At 39.6% G+C, this 19,810-nt stretch overlaps 1 long non-coding RNA gene across 1 annotated transcript; it reads right to left on the reverse strand.

The window, feature by feature from the left end:
• Positions 1 to 859: 859 nt before the first annotated feature.
• Positions 860 to 1,241, reverse strand: LOC118557141. Its single transcript, XR_004927638.1, has 2 exons — positions 1,081 to 1,241; positions 860 to 952 (listed from the first exon to the last, which is right to left on the reverse strand). It is a non-coding gene; the product is annotated as an uncharacterized LOC118557141 (long non-coding RNA).
• Positions 1,242 to 19,810: the final 18,569 nt, after the last annotated feature.

The following is a 19,810-nucleotide window of genomic DNA, read 5'->3' on the forward strand; positions in this document are numbered from 1 at the left end:
CAGCACAAAACTGATACAGATCCCTGAAACACATAAGCAATTTTAGATTCAATGTTATGTAATACAAAACATAAGCAAACCATATTCAAGACTTCCCGGACATCTTGGTCAACGCAGTCATACTCAGTGATTGTAGCCGTCTCTGGGTCCCCCCCAAACATCACATGCATGATCATGGGGCTTAAGCCCACAAGACGTGGACCTCCGTTCAGAAAACTGTGTCCAATGATCCGACCTGCCACCACAAAGAAATCACTCTCCAAAAGTGACTTGGACGTCGAGGGAATGAGGTGATCCGGTTCTCCCTCAAACAGCAACGTTTTTGGTTCTACAGAAAAATATTTGAAATGTGGGTTAGATATATGAATGATATTTAGAAGTACAGCTGTGCAAGCAATAGGTTTTATTGATAAATACAATTTTCAGTTTCAGAAGATTTAAAGAATAAAATATAATGTATTTCCAAAGTATGCACTTTTCTGGTTGTAGTAGTTCATAGTGACATCAGGTTCTCAATGGTGGTTTTTAGATATCTACTTGTTGCTGATACACTTGATTAAATATTAGTAACACTAACTGGAAACATTAAAAGTGTTATATCTTCATTATTTGGTGTGAAATATTATTGTTTTACAGGCAAGTTTCACAGGTATAATTGTGTTACCTTTTAAACTTAGATCACCTCTCAGAAGGCATGATAGAAATTTTTTTTTAGAAATTAATGCATGTCCTTTTTTTTGTGTTTTAGTATAAAACCTAAGGGAAAAATTAAGGATTTATTGAATTTGACAGAAGACACATTTTTAGGCATATCGCCCAGCCCTACTGTTAAGGTTACAAGATTAAATAGTATCAATACCTGTTTCTTCATCAAGTTCAAATCCACATTGAAGGCTTGACATAGTCAGGGACAGAACATGTCTGTTGACACCTTCTCCAACTGCAGGATCACCTTTTTGATCCAAATGAAGAATTTAGAAATACAATGCTTTAATCAAACATGTGGTTTGATTATAGGAATTGGAAGGTGCATTATGATGTCATTACAATATATAAAAGAAAATGGAATGATGTTTATACCGATCAGATGGCATTGTAGAGGCCTGGTCCACTCCACCCTGGGTGTTTTGTAGAATGTGATGATTTTCCGGTTCCTTTCAATTTTAGAGTCTCTTAAACTCAGTGTGAAGGTGAGTGTTTCTTTATTTTGATTTGCTTCACGTATGGCTGTTGTGTAAAGCTCTGCTGCCTTCAATGGGTCCTCTTCAGTAATCTAAGCTGTAGATTTTTTTTCAAATATTACCATAAATTAGTATTTGGGCAGAAAGACACAGCAAGAATGCAAATGTTAGAGACAAAAATGGGTTTTCAATTACAATCACCAAACATCAAAGGATTTTTTATGTCGCAGATTAGTCACCGATTTCTGTGTTAGTTCAAAAAATATGATGACAGCCTTTATAGAGCGTCTAAATGAAATAACTTAAAGCAACACAGTGTATAACTTTTTACCCCAGTACGATGCTTAATATCCGATTATTTTTCAGGTCAATGTTCAGCATTTGATGTGTATAGATACGTGTGCTGCTCTTGCCTACACAACACCAAGGGGTCAAATCGTTCACTAAATGATTGTGTGACCCAAAGAGCCACTTTAATGCAGTCTGAGTCTCCCCCGAAACACCAGATCTAATAGAGCTACAGTGTTGTTAGGTAACCAAACAGATACAAACCTTACCTCATCTGACATATCTTTGGTTCTCTGATGTAGGATTTAATGTGGATGGGTGACTATTGCCTTGAATTTACAAGGAACTCCATGAAAAATCGATATGTCATAAGCTGTTTCCTATCAGATTACACCACACTACAGCTGACAGTTTGATTTTTCCACACAGTCAAAAATGGCTTAGTAGTCCGTGGGCCGGAATCTGTAGGACGTCTCCTTAAGAACCAGGAGGAGGGCGTCAGTTCGTTTGCGCTCTTGCGTGGTACAGACCAACCCTATGATCTCTTGTTATTTCCTGAAGTCCGTTACTAACCTTGTTCTTGTTGCCTCCTTGCTCCAGAAACCCGTTCATCTGACCTCAGCCTGGAAACCTCATCACATTATCAGAAGCCAACCTGGATCAGTCCTCAAGAACCGAGCTGAACCTACAGAACCCTGTTTGCCCTCCTGCCTGCGCTCACCTGCCTGTCCACCCTTCAGCCAGTCACAACACCGAGAAGGAACCAGGACTTGCACCGACAACCTGGACGTATGCTCAGTACCTCTCCTCTGCACCAAACCCAAGCTGCCGCCTAAGTGAGTTCCCGACCAAGTCTCATCTTCACAATAACCAAGCTCAAGTTGTTCACCACCTTCTCCATCTTTTTGGCAGAACCCGTGAGACCTTCAAACCACAGAAAGAACCAACCATTTCCAACCATACAATAAACCTTTTAAAATCTACCTTTTTGTCAGTCATTGCGTTCTTCAGAGTCACATTTACATAAATATGACAGAGTTGAGAGACCCAGCAGACTTGGCTATCCAATCTGCCAATCTTCAGACACTCACAGATCTTTAGGCTCAGTCAATCAAGCAGAGCTGGCCTTGGATGGGAAGCGCCATCGAAGAGATGGTTCAAAGGCTCTAAAAGGCAGAGGAAAGATCTCACAATCCCTGAAGTTGCAAAAATGGATGAAAAAAGTTTCAAGATCACAGCGTTGAGTCAGCAACAGCAAAGCAGATGAACCACAAGGGAGGCCGTGACAGACACAAGATTGAGCTTCTGGATTAGGGCGATTTACAACACATTGCTCAGCCCCTGGATCCTATACACCTGGTATGGCACAGAAGAAGTTTGCCATGTGCGCAACTCCCCAAATCCTTATTTGAAGCACATCCTCTCTGGCTACAACACAGCACTGTCACAGCGCAGGTTCAGATGATGGTATGATGGAATTCTACACAAGTTAGCGGAGGTGCTGGGGGCCCGAAAACAGGAAGCCAACATGAACAACCCACCCGCAGCCCAGACATGGATTCAGTTTACCAGGTCAGGGGCCAAAGTGAAGCGCATCACAAATGCTCAATGATCCCTACTCTTGCAAGGACGTAACTGGCAGTTGGCAATTGATCTCGACTGCCTTCTAAAGTCCCCCACAGAGATCACTATGACAGAACTGCACCCAGATGTTGTCCTCTAGTCAGTATCTGCCAGAGTAATCATCATGGTAGAACTGACCATCGCATGGGAAGAACAGCTAGAGGCCACATAGAAGTGGAAGAAGGACAAGTATGCAGATCAATCAGCAGCGTCCTTGCAAGCTGGGTGGAGACTGAGAACATTCACTTTCCAGTGGAGGTTGGGTGTAGGCGCTTTACAAGGTCATTTGTACATCGGCTCATAAGAACCCTTGGAATCTCAGGCCCCAGCAAGAAGTGAACTCTCCCCAACCGTGCTGAAGAGGCTGAGCAAGGGGGCTTCTGGCTGCGGCTCTGAAGAAAGGACAAGGCATGGAGAAAATGGGAAATTAGACAGGCTGCAGGGTGCGGTAGGGAAACGTCCCTACCGTGGGACATCTCCACCTTGAAATGTTCAGGGGATAATAGAGCAAAACATTGATGATGGGTAACCATTGGCTGATGACGCTGCTGCCTGCACAGCAGCCTCATTTGAGATGCATCAGGAAGAAATTACAAGTAGGTACCACCACCTGTGCTTATACCTCAAAAGGTGAAGAGGAGAGGCAAAACATGATTTAGACATGTGCAGTTAAGGGGAACATTGATACATACAACAATTGATGTTGGATATGGAGCTGCCAGAGTGGAGAGAAAGTAGATTAAAGTAATAAAGGTTATTGGATTGGATTGAGGTTGAAGGAGGCTCTGCTGAGGGTTAGAGTGACTGAAGATGTAATGGAATAGGTGACATGGGGACAAATTACCCACAGTGGCTACCCTTCAGGTGAGTTGGCAAAAGAACAATGATGATCTGTACAGTTTTATGACATGGGACCTCAAACAGACTCCCTTAAGTTTTGGACATGATCCATGGGATCATTAGACTCAAAACTTAGTATAAGAAGATTTAAGAAAATGAACCTTCTGGCAAATCAGAAAAAACAGCATACAAAATGCCCCAAATGGAAATGTTTTGCTGCCTAAAAGCTCTTAGAATAGACAAGATGACAGGTATGCATGAAATTAAATAGCTTTCAAGAGATTTTGTGATGACTGCATGGTTACTGAAGCTATCTATATATAAAAAGAGCACTCTACTTAAAATCTTAAAGGCATGGTTCAAAAGGTTTCCCCTGAGGTGATGTTATTCAATTAATATCAACTTATGTAAATAACATGCTTAGCATTTTCATTCACTCGAGATCCAGATGAACTGGAGGCTCAAGCTAACAGCTCATGTGAGAGATGATAAAGCCAAAGCAGACTTCTATCTACCTAAAATAACTCTAATCTGGGGGGAAAAAATCACAGCTGATTCACCCTGTTTTATGAACCTTTTAAACACTTGTCACATTTGCATCAGGGGCTTATTTACACTGAGGAATTGAGCAGCAGGTCAGACTGTAAAGTGATTTTTGATGCTGTGCTTTTGTTCTTAGCAAACACAGTTTACTCTTTTGTTTGATTTAAAGTATGCCTTCTCTAGCAGGTTTTCATCTTGTAATACACCATCTTCCTTTTAAACATAAACCGAAGCATGTTGTATGACCACAATAAACGGTCCCCCATGGAGCATGTAACTGCTGAACAGTATGCAGTTACATGAATAAACAACCCATTGAATTAAAGATCTTGGTTTGAGTATTTTTGTTTCAGCCCTACTGCCACTCAGATTTGGCAAAAGTGCTTTTTTAGGCCTCAGGGGCCCAAACAATCTGGATTCATACTGTATGAAGAGGTGAAAAGAGTTACCTACAGAAGGTCAGATAGTCACTGCTTAGTACTACTTAAAAGAACGTCACTTCAAAACTCCCATATTGTCTCCATGAGGTCATTTGTACATCTGTAACTTTGCAAGTTTATTTAATAGGGAAATAACAAGAAGCATTGTTACAATAACCAATGCCATGTCGATAGTACATTAAAAAACATTTACCACTCATAGAAAATAAAAACACCACAAAGCAATAACAACAATAAAACACTAGATTAATGTTGACAGGATTTGATTTGAGCCACTGTTTAATATTACTATCAAATTTGTTCAGATCCAGAAGAGATTTCAGTTCAGCAGGTATGATATTCCAATTCTGTGGCCCATTTACAGCAAACTTGCTCTGTCCAAAAGCTTCGGGCTGGTCTGCAGTTTCCATTTACTGCTCCCCTTGTAGTTGAAGATTGTGACATTTCTGAACCATACATTTAACAATGTCAGGGACAGGATCATTAATCCATTTAAAAAACAATTTCACAAAAGAATAACTTAAACAATTTTTGAAAATTAATGTTACGCTCTTCTTAAATTTTACAATGACATCTGCTTGGCATTTTTGGTCAAGCTTTTTTAAGGCCTGTTTGTAAAGAGAATTCAAACCTTTCATGGTGGACTGTTTCGCCTGACCCCAGGCAGTCTTACAGCATGAAAAATGGGACCGGATCATTGCATGAAAGAACAACTTGGTTGCATTAATCGACAAACAAGATCTTATGAGACAAACACAATTCAAATTAGTCCGTACAGTGTTTCATAATTTCTTTATATGACCTTCAAATTTGAGATGGGAGTCCAGGATAAGTCCCAAATATTTGAATTCACTTACTCGTTGCACTGTATTTTGATTCATTTTTATCTGAAAATGGCCCATCGACTATTGTCTCAATGAAAAACATGTGGCGACTTTTTTAGAACAGTTCAAAGATAAACAGTTATCCTCCATCGTCTGAGAAACCTTGACCATCTCCTTGTTTAACAGCTCTGCAGCTTTCTCTGGAGTTTTTGCTGGGACAAAGCAACAGTATTATCAGAAAACAGTTGGCATTCCACATCGGTAGTTTTGGCGCATATTCAGACCGGAGTGTTCAGGTCTGCCGGTGGGGCTGCGGGGAGCTGAGGTGTGTTGCTATTGGCTGGTTTACCTGCTTAAAGTAACCTTTGTGAAACAATCAGAATATAATGTTTTATTTCTCTGATTAATAACAGCTTTATCGAGAGTTCTGTTATTTTTACTCTGTGCCGCTCTACCAGTTCTCTCTCTCTCTGGCTCGCTCTCTCCCAAACCGCACATCCTCCTTCTTAACGCGTACTCCATGCTCTCTGCACTTTGCATACATCCACCGGTACCCATGAAGCTGACCAGAGTACTGCAGTTCATTGCTGACGAATTCAACCAGGACCGCAAGATCACAGTACCCTCAACGACAAGAAAGTCCCCTCGCCATAAGTATTCTTTTCAAATGTCTCCCATGTCAAATCCATGTCTGCAGCCAAGTACGGATTTAATGTCTTTATATGTCAGGCCAATACCAAAATAGAAATCAATAAACTTCCAATAAACTGTCAATAAACTGTGTCTGTTTTACGTCCGGTTCGCTGACGTAGGAAAACCTTCTTCGGGATCCCGCCATTTTTTTGTCCTCCTTTAGGGGCTCCGTAGTTTACCAATGTTGTCCAACCAGTTAATATTGAAATCTCCACTTCACCACTTTCTTGCAAAATTAAGAAAAAACAATCCAAAAACATTACATTTTCTTTAAAAAAGTAACACATTTACTAACTTCTGTTTCTCTTCATTAACATTTATAACTGCTCAAAAGAGTTAAATGGGATTGAAACATTGATGTCAGATCTCAGACTCTGAAGCAAAAGTGAACTCTGGTCCAGGATTGTGTTCTTGTTTTTTAATAAAGCTGTTGTAGAAGAGTCCCTTGAGCAAACACCCACTCAGAGGGCTCAAACCGACAGCATGAAGTGCACCCTATTCCGATGAGTCCCTATGTTACTCACCATCAGCTCATAAAACGATAAATAAAGCATTGGCATAGCAGCACAGCTATCACAGGCCCATAGGTGCATATCCATTCTGAGGACTCAAACCAATCGCCTGATGCATGAATGAACCTTAACCCTCCGTTTCCCTGCGCTCCTTTACAGCTGAATGCAGGATTTCTTTTTTAATAAAGCAGCCTTAAAGCACCACGGGTACCAGAGGCCCTCCGGTAAACAGCTAATGAAATCCCTCTCTCCCTCACGGACTAAATCATCCAAATAGCAACCGGCACCTTCGGCACAAAAGCAGACAGATGGCAGGGAACCAGGAAGAGATGGAGAAAAGGGAGAAGGGAGGGGTAGAGAGATGTGGAAGGAAGGAAGGCAGTAGAGAGGGATGAGAGTGAGAGAAAAGACTGTAAAGAGAATGACTTCAGGATACAGAGAGATAAATAAGACTGTATACAAAACTGTACAATGGAACTTGATATTGTACACATCGCGGCATCTTGTGTGCAGTAAATCACTACATAAACAAACCTAGCCCTTGAGACAGCAGCAAGTGCCTGACAGCTGTTATAAATCCAGCTTTTGAGGTGAAAAAGATTTCCTTCCACTTAAAGCTGTTAACTACAGCTTAACTGCGGGAACCACTCTGAATTCTCAGAAATCAGCAAGCCTGTTAAACAACAAGGAAAATGTCATTTCAGATTTGTCATAGGCTCACTTCCTGCTACTATTTTAGTTTAGTGGGATTTGTATCACTCACAAGTGTTCATGGCATGCATTGTATTCAAATAAGAGGGGTGTTAGATTCATGAAATATTGGTGGTTCAGCCCAACTCAGAATACAACTTTTACAATACTTTGTAAAGTATTCATGCATCCTAAACCTTTGCACATTTTGTAACACTGCAACCATAAGCCTCCGTTTATTTCATTGGGATTCGGGTGAATGTTTAGGATCGTAGTCCTGCTAGAAGTTTAACTTCTGCCCTGGTTTTCAATCTTTGGCAGGCTCTCTCCCAGGGTTACCCTGTTTTTAACTCCATCCATGTTCCCATCAACACTCAAAGTGAAGAGCAGTGTTAGTTGTCTGCTCCATACAGCATTTAGTCTCATATCGCTGAAGTCTGATAACCAATTAATTCCATTAAAATTTATTTATATAGTGTTAATTCACAACTCATTATCTCAAGGCAATTTCTCCTTCAGAATTAGTCATTATAATCAGTGATCAAGGATGTTTTTGTGTTCTTTTGTAAATCTAATCACAAACAACACATTGTGTGACTATACCTTTAACCTTGAACCTTTCCCAAAATATTCTCATGTTCAAACCACAAACTTGAATGAATTTTACTTAGACAGACCACCAAAAAGTGAATTGTGGATTTGAGGGAAAATTGTATTCAACTTTTTTTTTTGCCTGAGTGGCAAGCGCCATAAGGTGAGGACTCGCCACTGTTATGTGTCTTTCAACTTTTACCATAAATTTTAGGTTTTTGGCATCTTTGACAAAACCTTTCATCAGAATGGTTTTAATTAATGAGAAGAAATTGAGATGAATACATAAAAAAGAGACAAAGGAGAGCCCAAAGTTATGACAAGTGATTGTCTTACTTGCAGTTGATAATTATCTTAGTACATAATCCACTGTTATGTTTTGATTTTGTTTTTATTGCTATCATTTTGTTGTTAGTGTTACCCCTCGTTCACACATTTTCCTACATTTTTACGTTCTCCGTTACATCACAAATAAAAGCCATCCTATCAATAGGCCTTTCCCTGCAGTATGGTGGCGCTACGGCATGACGGAGAACCCTCCTCCGTTGTCCGTCAGAAACACAGATCAAGCCTAAGTGTGACACCTGTGTTGCCTTGCCCTGTTCTATTCTTCCTATAATATATTTACTGTTTGGTTGTCATTGTTTCTCTGCTGGTTCCTCCATTGGGCTGCCGACTACATAGATTGATGCTCCCTGCGTCCTCTGTGCCTTATATGTTCCTATGTTTAATTTCCCTTTGGGATTAATAAAGTATTTTTGAATTGATCTGAATTGTTTACTGCCCGATCTTTTGGTTAAGAAAAAGTTTTCTTACAAGAACGTTGGACCCAGCAGGCTTGCTGTCAGAGGAGGCTTTTTACAAGAATATTAAGTTCAAGTGGAATCACAGTAAACTAAAAGAGACTAAAAATCTTTACTGACTCTATCCGAGCCCTGCTCTCCCATTGGAGCGTTTGAATACTTCCATGGAGTGTACATGTTTGCAGCGGGAGTGACATCATTTTGTTGACGCCCCTTCTTTTGTTTCAGAGGGTCAGGATGGGCTCTCTGTTGCGGGCTGTAGAGGTTTTAAGCTAGATAAAGCAGACGTCGCTGTAAAATGGCCACTTCTATTTCTGTCTGCAAGGGTCCGGCCAACGCCTCAGCTCCCGTCATTGCGGGTCGGCTGACTCCTTTGTCTCAACCTCCCATGGACTCCACAGACACCGCCATTAGCTAACTAGTCAAGTCAAGTTTATTTGTATAGCACATTTCAGCCGCTAGGCGTTTCAATGTGCTTTACATCATGAAAACATAAAAACGTCACAAACACATTGCAATGGTTAAACGATCAAGTAATATAAAACAGCCAGGAAAATAGAAATATGTAACTTTTCCTGTTTTGAGTGATTCGACTATAAACACGGAGGATTAAAGATGTCAACAACCAGAGGTGGGTAGTGATTAGTTACATTTACTCAGTTATGTTTACTTGAGTAACTTTTTGAACAAGATGTACATTTAGGAGTAGTTTTGCTTTTACTTGAGTCATTATTACTCAAGTATCGCTACTCTTGCTTGAGTAAAAATATCTGGCTACTCTACCTACTATCAGTAACTTCATGAATAAAGAACATACTTGTTTTAACCAAAAATGCACCACAGAGAAAAAAAACTAGAGTTTATAATAAAGTGAGACTTCTTTTTTTGTACACAAGCTTTGTTATTTTAATGTTTTTTTCTAACTGCTGAGCTCATTGAGCCATTTGGAGGTCAAATGAACATACAGTTAACAGTAGATGGTTTTACTGGAAGTATATTGCAATGTTCTAACATACTGTATATAAATTAACTGCTGTAAGTATTTTTTTTCAAGTTTAATGTTGAAATAATTATTTAGAAAAGTTTTTTTCTGCTTGATTTTTTTTATTTTGCAATTGTGTTATTCTTAACATTATATTTTTGTCTGTCTGATTACAGACTTTTTAAATATTACATCATCATCATCTGGAATGTTTGTCTAATACAATTGTTTATTACATAGTATATATCACATATTCGGGCATGTTGTTGGTAGGTAAAATCATTTAGAAATACCCACCTCAACGATAAGCCATCTAAAACAGTTAGAATCTGCTCTGATGCCTATTCTGTTCATTATTTAATACACATCTGCTGTGATTACCCTAGCTACACTATGCTATACCTACACATGGCAAACCCTTCCTCTGTCTGTGCAGCCCCCTACGGTATATTGTAATTTGGAGAATAAAGGCCGCAACATACTCCAAAAAGCTGAGAAAATGTGTCTCGCATCCGCAGCGGATGACGTGATTTTGATCTCTCAGCCCTGTCTTGGAGGGTCTCCCTGCTGGGTCTCACCACGTCTGGGAAGAACTTTGTTCTCACGGGGTGTCCCACTGCTGTACTGTTGATCGGACAGGATTTAGATGGGCATGTTTAGGTTGGAAAAGTGGAGATATGTCACGAATGTGTCGAACTGCTGTGCCGCGGTTCAGTTCAACTCTGGTGGTAGGTGAGGCATTGCCTCACATGGCATCATGACAAGTAAAATACTAACAATGATAAGAAACAATCAATTTGTCCACTTCACTATTTTATACATTTGTTTCCGGTGTGATTTTGACATTGTTTGGGTCAAAATCTCTGAATTTACGCATTGCCTGTCTAAAAATATGGGAGAAGGGCGAGGTGAGGCAGTGCGAGGATAATGCTTCGTCACACACACTGACTGTTGGCACATGCCCGCTGCTTTTTCTCTATATATCACCAATACATACGTTTGATAACACATGTAGTACACATGCTGACATTCCACCATTTGTCGAAGAATAAATGTCTGTGATATGTTTAGTCTTTCTAATTGGTCATAAATATATAGTGAGAATGAACACAGGAAGAATTATGCTGCGCTGATAGGGTGTAGTGTTGAGGAGGTGATAATGGAGTAATGGGTAACACGTGCATGTTGTTGCATGGTCTCTGCAGAGGGGGGGCTCTGCTTTCCATGCCTTTTGTTTGAAAAATGTGACAAAGGATATTGCGACATAATTTACCAAGGAGTCTCAGCAAACATAAAGGATTGGCTACTCACATTCTCAGATTGGTTTGGCATTGAATGAGCCGCACAGGCTAAACATCAGCATCCATAACGCAAAGGTGAGGGAGGACCAGGAGATTTGAAGACTTGATTAATACAACCTGTTTCCCTGGACTTCATATATAAATCATGGTAAGATCTGAACATTTGAAATTTTAATAAAAAAGACAGATAAGCCAAAATAAAAAATAAAATAAAAAAATAAAAATAAAATTTGACATTATATTAAATATTCTTCAGTCTTGATGTTGTATTGTTGAACAGTATGGAATTGATTAAAGCATAACTAAAAGCTAAATGTTTTAATTATGGTCAAAATTGAATTAAAAGCTTTCATTTTAGTTTTATATATTTGCACATCGGACTCTAGAGGAGCGCCTCACTGGCTATAAACCTCAGCACATGTCCCTGCCATGGACCTCATGGCTGCTACTATGATTAATGGTCTCTTTGCCAGGCCTGAAGGTTTAGGGGACAGCCATGTCCTGGGAAGTTCCCAGTTGTGTTACACTCTTAATTTTTTTCGATGGTGGATTGAGCATGTTCTGGCATTTGTTCAAAGCTTGGAATATGATTTAATAATCCAACCTGTTTCAAGTGTCTCCACCTTTTGAAAACCAAGCATCTTCACATAAATTATGTGTAGTTATCAACTCAGGAAATCCCAATGAAGACTGTGGATGTTTGCAACTGTAACATAAAAAAATGGTGGGAAAGCTCATTGGGTGTGAATATTTTTTGCAAGGCACCATAAATACTTGAACTGTGCAACAATTCCTTTTCTTTTCTGTTTCTTTAGACACATTATTCATAAGCTCCTACAAACACATTCAATCAAAAGCTGCTCCTTTGAGACAAGCTTTGACAGATTTTTCATTATGTCTAGCAAAACTGCCAGGTGCCTGTTTTCTAATTACATCAAGTATCACTCAGGCATTTGTTCACCTTGTGTGGGTCTTTTCTCCAGAGCCGCCCTGTGACCAGGCAGCCAGAAAACATCATTATTTCATTAATATACTTCCTTCAGGGGCTTGGTTGCAAATTCACACATTGATTACAACAAGGAATGTAACACTTAACAATTTATCACAGTTTGATTGAGCCAACATAAATCTGGTCAAAGCTGTGCTTTTTTAGGTCAAGCAATGCGGGTTTTTTTTTCTCCGTACATCCGACTGAACAGTAGCAGGTTTAGCCGTGTACTGCGGCCCCCCCATCCTGAGGACTACTTTCTTCAGACCTGATAAATCAAGTCTTCAGCTTCCACTAGGTTACAGCCACCCATAATGCTCACATATACAGCATGTTCTTGGTAATAAGCAGGGAGAATGGAATAATTCACCTCTTCATGGGAGATTTCTGTTAATTTGTTCTTTGATGATGCCAATCAGATCAGGCATTGTTCAGGATTGTTTGTCTTTTGAGGTTAACAGAACAAATTTCAGGCAGAGAGTACTTATTTTAAGAATAACCTTTTCCATTTTTTTAACATTTATATTGAATATATGTTTAAATTCATAAAACATGTTTTGCTTTATTCTTGCATTGCACTTTAAATGAAGATTAGACTGGGATTGTAGGCTCCTCTGCCTTCTTCTCTGCTATGCTCAAGCTCTGCTTTAAACAGACATCTTGAGGGGGGAAAAAAAAGAAAACTGACTGGTGATTTTGGAGAATTTTTCAAATTGAGAATTTGTAGCACAGTGGCTCAGGGCCGGAGCGGGACTCATTTTCAGCCCTGGAGTTTCATGCCTCAGACCGGCCCACTTAAGATAGCGACCTATTTTATTTTTTTAAATACAGATTTATATCACATTTTGTCCTATTCCCTTTCACTTGTGGATTTTGTGTATTCACTAGAAAAATATGTAACGGGTCACTGAGATTGTTTGGGTATAGAAAGCAGTTATATTAAAACTATTGCTTGTTTGTGCACACTGTTTCATTAGCTCACCTGTTTCTCCCACACTAACAGGAGCAATCCCCTTATCACTACAGGCTCTGGTTCTGACACTAAACCACATTCTGAAATAGGGTTGGGCCTATATTGTCTCGTTTTATCGTTATTTTATTGTGATAAGAATTTTGATTTATCTTGACAACGATAAAATCCAACCAGTGGTGTCTGAAACCCCCCAAAACAGCCAGTATTGTCAGGATTGTTATTTTGGCCATTTTCTCCGCTGTTTGTTTATTGAGTGCAACAATAAATATCAATAAATTCAGAAATATAATTAAATGCAGTTACAGTGTAACTTAATTGTAACAATGAAATCCCATCTCACCTTCACACAAACACCCCTCCTCAGTCACACACAAACAAGATCACACACACACACACACACACACACACACACACACACACACCACTGCTGAAAATCAAATATACCACCAGCCCATTTCATAGACTTTTTCAGCGTGCAGTGTGCAGTGGGTGGTGTCTTTACGATCACAATGATGAGGGATGACTTGGATTGTATGATTACGTTTTCGGTCTGCTGAGAAAAAGCCAAATAAAAGTACCTGCACAGACGGGTCAGAATTTCAACAGTAAAGCCCTTTCGCTTACAAGTTCATATTCAAGGCTGACATTTCTCGGCATTCCTTCAAAGTTTAGGAAAAGGAAAGGAAAAAAACTTCTTCCTATGGTCACAGTCACCATATCACGAGTCACTCTGTCACACTATTCTCTTTGTATGTCTGTTAAAGTGATATTCAGGACAGATCTGGTCACTATTTGACTCGTACAAGTACACTGGAAAAGCCTCTAACCTGCCAAACCTTCTCCAATTCAGAGAGGGAGGTCAACAGACTGTTTAAAAGGTAGAAAACCCCATAAAGCTGGCTGGACTGTGTCTCTCCATACACCCTGAAGCACTGTGCAGGCCAGCTGTCTGACATTTTTAACATCTGGAGACATGCAATGTGCCAGCCTGCTTTAAAGTCTCTAACATCACCCTTGTCTGCAAAAAAAAAACAAGGACCAAGGACCACCACTAAAATTCTTCAGACCCATAGCCCTGACCTCTGTTGTAATAAAGTCCTTTGAGCATCTTGCGTTGATCCACTTAAAATCCATCACAGACCCACTCTTGAGCCCCCTGCAGTTAGCCAATTGAGCCAACAAACAGTTCTGTAGATGATACAGTAAAAATGTCCCAGAACCGCATCCTCCATCCTGCAGGACAAGCTGTCCCGGTTGAGTGTGTCTGACTCCACGTCCAGGTGAATCACTAATTTCCTGATGGACAGGAAGCAGCACATGAAGTCTCTTATTCCAGAACCATCAACAACGATTCACCTCCGCTCTTCTCCCTGTACACCAGCAGCTGCACCTCCAGTCGCCAGTCCGTCAAGCTCCTGAAGATTGTGAATGACACTACCCTTGTTGGGCTCATCTGTGGGGGCCATGACTGCCTAAAGGTGTGACATCTGGTGATCTGGTGCAGCCAGGACAGTCTGGAGCTCAACACTCTGAAGACAGAGATGGTTGTGGATTTTAGTTTGAGGACAGCCTCTCCTACCTTCCTACTAATACTGCGTTCTTTCTGCTCATTTTGAGGCCTTTTATATTTCAACCAACGTTTAAGCTGTTCTACGCTGGGTTTCTCGATTGAATCAGATTAAAATGAAGCTCCTGGGACATTGTCATCTTCAAAAATGATTAGTGTTGTGGTTGTTGCAAATGTAATTTGCACTCTTCCAACCAGCCGGGAAACCGGCTGTCTCAGGAAAAATGTGACGTCATTCCAGAACTGCCACATTGAAGAGACGTGCTACCTTCTCAACTGAGAGCCCCGTGTTTGAACACGAAATAGACCCAGTGATCAAGAGTTTTTTTGCTGAACAAAAGCCGCACATTACCTCTTACCCTTCAAAGGAGAGCTGAAGAGTTTTAAGGTTGGACCCAAACTGACGAAATCTGTGAAGTCTTCCTTTTACCCTCTGTCGAACGATCGACAGAGGAGGTCTGGATTTAAAAACATAACCATAAGGAGAATGGTTAAGTTCTCCACCTCGCTGATTGATGACGCGACGTCCCTTTTTACTTTGGCCAAGCAAATCACACGGACCCCTACCACCATTCTGGACAAGCCACGCACTTCCACCTGCTGCTGATATGCGGCAGGGAGCCACCAGCCTCACGTCCCAGCCAGGCCGTGTTCTCTGTGAGGACCGAGCCGACCAATCTCCCACTGGGGAGCAGCACCTGAAGGAAACAAACTATTCATTTATTTTCTTATAGATCTAGAAATTTGAGACTGAGCATGGGCAGAGGTTTATCAGAAGTAGGTGTAATGTTGATGTTTTACTTCAGAGGGAGCGTGTTGAACTTTGTTGCATATTTCCACTGTGTTACTGAATTCATGTGATAAGCTGTGTATTGTGTTTTATTTTTGTTTCTGTGAGACAGCCACGCCGACGGCTGGAGATTATTATTTACTCACTTTCTCTCTTCCTTTCCATGTTCTCTTTTCTTTTTCTATTTATTGCGTTGAAGCCATTGTGTTACCCAATAGACAATTGTTTCAAGTCATTCCTCATGGTTGACTGGGCTAACCATTGTTAGCAGCTAGCTTGTTGTCTTAGTCGGCTGCCATCCTGAGGCTTTTTAGCCATAAGCTAACTGTTGCTAACGGCCAGCCATTGTCTTAGATTTTGAAAAGCCAGCACACTATCTCCAATAAATTAGCCAAACCTTTTGCAGTGCTGTTTACATCACATGCAGCTGTTTTAATGGTGATTATCCAATGATTAATTAAGTAAACCTTCAATAATTGTTAAATTATCTAAAAACTGCTGCCTTGAAGATTAATCAATTTTACTGATTTTTATTTTCTTCTTTTATGTTGTGTTTTATTTGGTAGTTAGTGCGTTCAAGTAGTATTATTAGACAGAATAATTGCTGTAACAGGGAATTACTGGTTTAATAAATTTTAACAAGCTTAAATACGATTGTCTGTGGTTATTATTGTCTCTGAGTTACCAAATCTTCTCTTTTGAGTTAACAACAAGGATATACATAGAGACATTTTCCTTTCCTTACGGTTAATGATTAGTGATTGATAATTACAATTACAATTGTAAATTAAAGTTAATAATTGTTAATTAATTAGCCCAGTCTCTAGTTATAACCAATGAAGGCTAGTAGCCCTTAATCAATGAAAAAAATGTTGTTGCTTATCTTTGATTAGAATAACGCATTATCAATTATAATATCCGATTAGAATTATCAATACTATTCATAATCAAATTGGTAAAATTGCATCAAATTTAAGGTAAATATAACTCAAGATTTTATGTGTCAGCACTGTGACCTTGGAGCAAGTCCCGGGTCCTGGGTTCAAACCCCGCCAGGCACGTTCCTGTGTGAAGTTTGGTACTCCAGCTGTCTGACATGTGTCTCCATGTGTCCCTGTGATGGACGGGCAAACCTGCAATCTTATGTGGATTAAATGGTTGTTGCCTCATCTGACAGATTCAGTGGTGATCCCTTTTGGTGGGATATTTCTAAGTTTGAAATTGATGTGGACGTTTTTAATGCATGGCGAAAGATTATAAATAACACTGGTAGGATTTACTTGAAAAGCAAAAGTATTGATTGAATTTAACGTGTGATATATGTCAATATGTGCTGCATCAATTTGTCAGAATGAAAAAGAACCATCTCTGTTTCATTCACCATCAGCAAATTCTGATTATATTAAGGTAATACACAAAACAAAAAAAACAGTCGGTACCACCTTCACCCTCAGAACAACTGCTGAACAAGTGTGAACCTAGAACTTTTGAGCAAACTTTTAATTACATAATCACAAATTTCTGGTTGTTTGTTTAACCAAACAAAGATTTACAAAAGTAGATTACTATTGAGCAGTAAAATTAGCTATATTGCAATTGCAATAATAACAACCATAAAGCCTTTTGCAATATCTGGCTCTCTCTTAGAAAAGCAATTGAAAATGACGAATAACTTCTGGCTCAGAGCTTATATGTTCATTTGGTACATGTTGCTCAGATGGCCTGGAAGTGTGAGGGAAGACAACAGTTCTAAACACAAAATGCCCCATTTTTTCTACTTTTGACTGCTGATGCCAAAACAAGTATGATCATAAAACCTGTTCTGTTGTAAAATCAATATATAGTATATGCTTTCCAAAATGCACCAAAAAAGATTTTTTTTGATTGTTTGTCTGTTTGTTTGACTCCATGACATAAACTTCAGGAGAAGTTAAGAAAGAAGATTGGCAGGTCATGGTTTAGATTAAATGGAAATGACTTGCTGTTGTGTTCAATTTATATTGTAGTGAGTTTAAAAAAAACAATACAGCTTCTGAAACAAAAAGTTACCAACATTCCCAACCTAATTTTTACTTCTATCATCAGTAGTTTTAAAACCCTGGAAGTAAATAAGAAGTGTAAGCTTTTGTTCCTCTGAAACCCAGAGTCATTTGTGGAAAGTTTGTACCATTTTTGCCATGTGGCGAGTATTTATTGGCCCACAACCCATTTTGTTCACTCACCCATAGAATAAGAATCATTTTCAGCAGAGAATGGAAAAAGCAGATAGAACCTGGCAAAGCAGGCGGACAACATAGACTGCAGATCCTGAGAGAAGGCTTCACTTGATGTCAATTTTGATGGCTTACTGTGTTTTGTTTATAAAACCGTAGCTCTCTATGAGGCCTCTGTAAACTTCTTACATCTGAAATTTATCAAGATGCAAAAAATAACTGTAAAGGTTCATGTTCATGCATGTTCTCTAACCTGCAGGCACATAACTGTCTTTCAGTTGAAATGTACTAAAACATCTATAATGTTTCACTTCAACCTGACAGCTATCTTTCTCTTCACACTACCATTTGATGTAATAATTCTCATGTCATTCACCATTATTTATATTTAAATCAATATCATTACTTGAATTATTTTCCTTTCCCTTTGATCAATCAATTATTATGCACACAGAAAACAGGAGTTAAACCTATTTCTCTTCTCCAAGAGATACAAAAAAAAAACATCAGCAAAAGCCTAAGCCTCAAAATCACATGCAGTTATTACTTGAATCAAAGTGTTAATTTAAGCATTCTAATTTATAATTACTGGGATTTATTCATGAGAACCATAACTAACAAAATTGAAGCGCAAAAGAAGAAGAACAAACAACCTACTTCTATTGATCACAGTTTAAAGAGCTTTAGCTGGAATAATGAATAAACCTCTGACAACCTACAAACTCTTAAGGCAAAAATACTTTTTTCCTGACTCTTCTCCAGAGCCTGTGAGGGAAAATCTCCTCATCTTACACATCCTTTGCATTTATCTCTAAAGAATGGGGGGTGGGGGGGGGAAGAGGGGTACTGGCCCATCCTATTGGACTTCTGCACTATTGAATCTCATTGGCCATTAACATTAATATCCCCACCAGTGTGGCAGAAGATGTCAATCTCTCCTCTGTCCAGGAGCCACAGGCTGCTAACGTGGCCCAGAACAAGACCGCTGTCTCTTGAGGCTTAAAAATATTGGTACGACGTCCCAGGAGTCAGTGTTGAAGGACCACTGCTCCAAGCACCAGCCACAGTTTATTTGTCTGTGCAGGGGGTCCATTGCTGCTATCAGTTAAGGGAGAGGGCGTTCTGAAGCAGTCTGCTAATATGGGAATGAAAAGCACAGCAAGGAATAGTATGGCAGGAATAGAAAACAGACAGGACTGAGACACACACACCCTCTTGGCCAGGTCTCCCTTGAAAAATAAATTTTATCTCAAGGAACTTCCTGGTAAAATGAAGCTAAAATAAAAAAATAAATAAACAGAGTTTCTCCAGAACATCACGCGGAGCAACTGATCAGGAAGTCACACAGATGGCTCATGTCTTGTTGAAGTCTGGAGCTCTGATACCTGACATGTCTTTCACTTGTCAACTAGAAAAAGGTGCCTTTACTCTCAGAAGTCCAAATTACATCAGGACGAGCAAAACAACCTCATCTATCCTTATCAAAGGACAGACATTTTCACACATGTTCAGCATTATTTACAGTGTGCATAAAAGGTAATTTGTCCTAAAAAGCAATGATTCCACATTCTGAATATGTCAGCGAGGAAGAACGAGGACTCTGTCTCTTCCTTCTGAGTCTGTAGACAAACCAGTTATTCTGTTGAAAAAACACTAGATACTGGAGGCGACAAGTTACATAATAGGGGTCTTAATACAGGAAATGTGTCACATCATGTTGTCTCTTATGCTACGCTATTATAAGTATTCAAGCATTACTGAAGAGGCTCAGGTGGTCCATGGCCAGGGCCCTCCAGCAAACAAAGGCCCTTTGCTTTAGACGCAACTTCAATCTAAAATCATATTAGTATATATCAACTAAGCAAGAGAAAGAAAGCAATATTGCAATGACCTCCCCTGAGGCCATGTATTTAAAATACTTTAAAGGGTTACTTTGGATTTTTCAGAATTGTGGTTCTGTGAGGTCAT

Source organism: Fundulus heteroclitus, chromosome 22, assembly GCF_011125445.2.
Source record: "Fundulus heteroclitus isolate FHET01 chromosome 22, MU-UCD_Fhet_4.1, whole genome shotgun sequence".
NCBI classification, from domain to species: Eukaryota; Metazoa; Chordata; class Actinopteri; order Cyprinodontiformes; family Fundulidae; genus Fundulus; species Fundulus heteroclitus.